Consider the following 3029-nt stretch of genomic DNA (forward strand, 5'->3'; position numbering starts at 1 on the left):
TAAGACTCATCCCAATCATCGAACACTTTAGCCAACACTTTTCTTTTTCCTTCCCATACCCTATGGTAAGGAACATGATATCCAAACTTTGATTTGATGTCGGACTACAGTTGTGCTACGCTGATAGATGGTTTTTCTCTTACGGCATCACAGAACTCTAGTGCAATCATTGATGAATCCAATTGCACATGACTTTGACTCAGTTCTAAATAAAAACATGTATGTTGCTCATCGTACTTAATGATCTCGAATAAGCCATGCGATTGTTTCTTTATTGCACGAAGTCTCCACTTGCAACCTTCCTCCCACTTCTTACACCCACTTGTCCAAATCGTCGGTGTCGATTCCACAACCTCATATGGTGCGTGACATTTAATAGCAAAACATTTGACCGCGTGTTATAGCATTTCTTTGTCCTGACAAATCATCCCTTTATACAACCAAGTATGGTCAACATCCACAGGGGCTACAATTAGGTCATGTTCTCGAATGCTATCCAGTACATTCATATCTAAATCATTGAATATATATGAAAGTAACTTATGTTCACGACCATCAAAATCCAACTCTTCAAATTCATTGTTTGTTTCAGTTCTGAAATCTCTATACTGGTTGTTAGCCGCCATATCTTTATTATCACATGGCGATGCAACTGACTCCGGATCAGGATCAATATATTCAGTTGGATCTTCAAACCGAAAAAATGGTGTATTCAAGTTTATATCCACCCCTATCCTATTTACATTTACATACAAATACACTAAATTCGGCAGTGGCATCGCGATTGAGAACATCAAGTTCATAGTTTGTGCATTCGGAATAGGGAATGACATAAACCTTATTGATCTGATGGTTCTAGATTAGGATGTTTATATATTATTTCTAACTGATTTGTTCCCATATCTACACTAAGTGATATCACAACCATTTCAATGAATTTTTCAAATACAATTCCACTGTTCATATTTATGCTAAAACTCCCACTTGGTGGTTGGTCATAGTCAACTCCATCAATACCATCAATTATATTACCATTTGTAAACAACAAAAATCCCAAGTATTTGTCCGCCATTTTCTAAAAAAAAAAAAAAAAGACAAACAATATATTAATAATTGTTCTACTAATTATCAAACTTAAACAAAAACAAACCAGAAGAAAAATCACAATAAGAAATATAATAAATATATTTAAAAAATCACAATAGAAATCACAATAAGGTAAACTTTTTAAAACTATTTTTAAACATCACAATAAATTAAACTTTTTATAACTATTTTTAAACATAACAACAAATAAAACCTTTCAAATATCATAAGAAATTAAACTAAAAATATTAAACTTTTTTAATTTATAAACATAAACTTTTTTAAGGTTTATAAACATCAACTTTTTAAATATAACAATAAATTAAAATTTTTATAACCATTTTTAAACATAATAATAAATTAAACTTTTTATAACCATTTTTAAACATAACAACAAATTATTCTTTTTCAGACTATTTTAAACTATATTTTCAAAGTTAATACTAAGAAAATCAAATATCATAAGAAATATATTTCAAAAAATCATAATAATATTGTATTAAACTAAAAATATTAAAGCATAAACATAAACTTTTTAAACATAACAATAAACTATACTTAAATACAAACAAAAACAAACAAAATATAAATAAGATTAATAGGTTGGTATAACATCCCAACCATAAGATTAACACTAATAACAACTACTAAGATTAACACTAATGGAGAAAGAACTACCAACATCAATATGTAAATATTATTGAATTCAACATGATAGATCTACTAAATATAATAAAACTAGTAATAAATAAATAGTAAACTCACAAATTTAACTTTACCTTTTTTGTTCTTTGTTTCCCAAACAGCAACAAAAACTATAAAAATAATATAATAGTATGAGAATAGAAACAAAATATATAGTTCTTTAAAAAAAATTAAATTTTGTATGGTAAAGGTGCAAACCTCAAAATTTAATGAACGAATGTGGGAGAAGAAGAAGATTTGCTGAAGGAAGTGAGAATGAGAGAACGAAGGCTGAAGGCAGTGAGAATGAGAGAATGAAGGCAGTGAGAAAATATGAGAAAATGAGAGGCTGAAGGTAGTGAGAATGAGAGAACGAAGGTAGTGAGAAAATGTGAGAAAATGAGAGACTGAAGGCAGTGAGAATGAGAGAACGAAGGCAGTGAGAATGAGGAACGAAGGCAGTGAGAAAATGTGAGAAAATGAGAGGAGAGAAAGGGGGTTATAAGCTTAAAGGTCGAGTTTTCAAAACTTGACCCACGGGTTCGATGTTGGGAAAATTAAATGGATGAGACGAACGAGACACTGACATGCTGCAGAGATTCAGATTGTTTTAAAGGAGGTCGAGGGTTCAACTCACTCTAACGCGTGCTACAGAGATTTGGAATCATTTTAAAGTCATCGCAGCGTGCCACTCATTGTGTCTTTCCACTAGGCGATCGTGTAGTAAAGCTCAGCGATTGTGTAGCACTTGGTAGACGATCGTATAGTAAAAGGTAGGTGATCGTATAGGTTTTGCGAAGGCGATCGTCTAATTGTAATAGCTAAGCGATCGTGTAGGAGTTTGTAGGCGATCATGTAGTGAGTAAAGAGAGCTCTCGAGAATGGGAGTTCGGCAAACGCTGTCGTGGAGAAGCCATCGCAGCGTGCTGTTCATCGTTTATTTTCACTAGGCGATCGTGTAGTAAAGCTCAGGGATCATGTAGCACTTGGTAGACGATCGTATAAGTTCTGAGAAGACGATCGTGTGATAGTAATAGTTAAGCGATCGTGTAGGAGTTTGTGGCTGATCGCGGAGGATTTAGTAAGCGATCGTTTAGTCATACTGAGCGATCATTGGGAGGTTGTAAACAATAGTTTAGCGTCTCGTAAGTGACCGATTAATCTTATTTGATTCCTATTGTCTAATAAAGAAGTTGCTCATCGTTCACTTGTTCTTTTCGGAAGTTTGCACCTATTGTTACGGTAATAAAGAATTACTA

This window comes from Benincasa hispida, chromosome 9, assembly GCF_009727055.1.
Source record: "Benincasa hispida cultivar B227 chromosome 9, ASM972705v1, whole genome shotgun sequence".
NCBI classification, from domain to species: domain Eukaryota; kingdom Viridiplantae; phylum Streptophyta; class Magnoliopsida; order Cucurbitales; family Cucurbitaceae; genus Benincasa; species Benincasa hispida.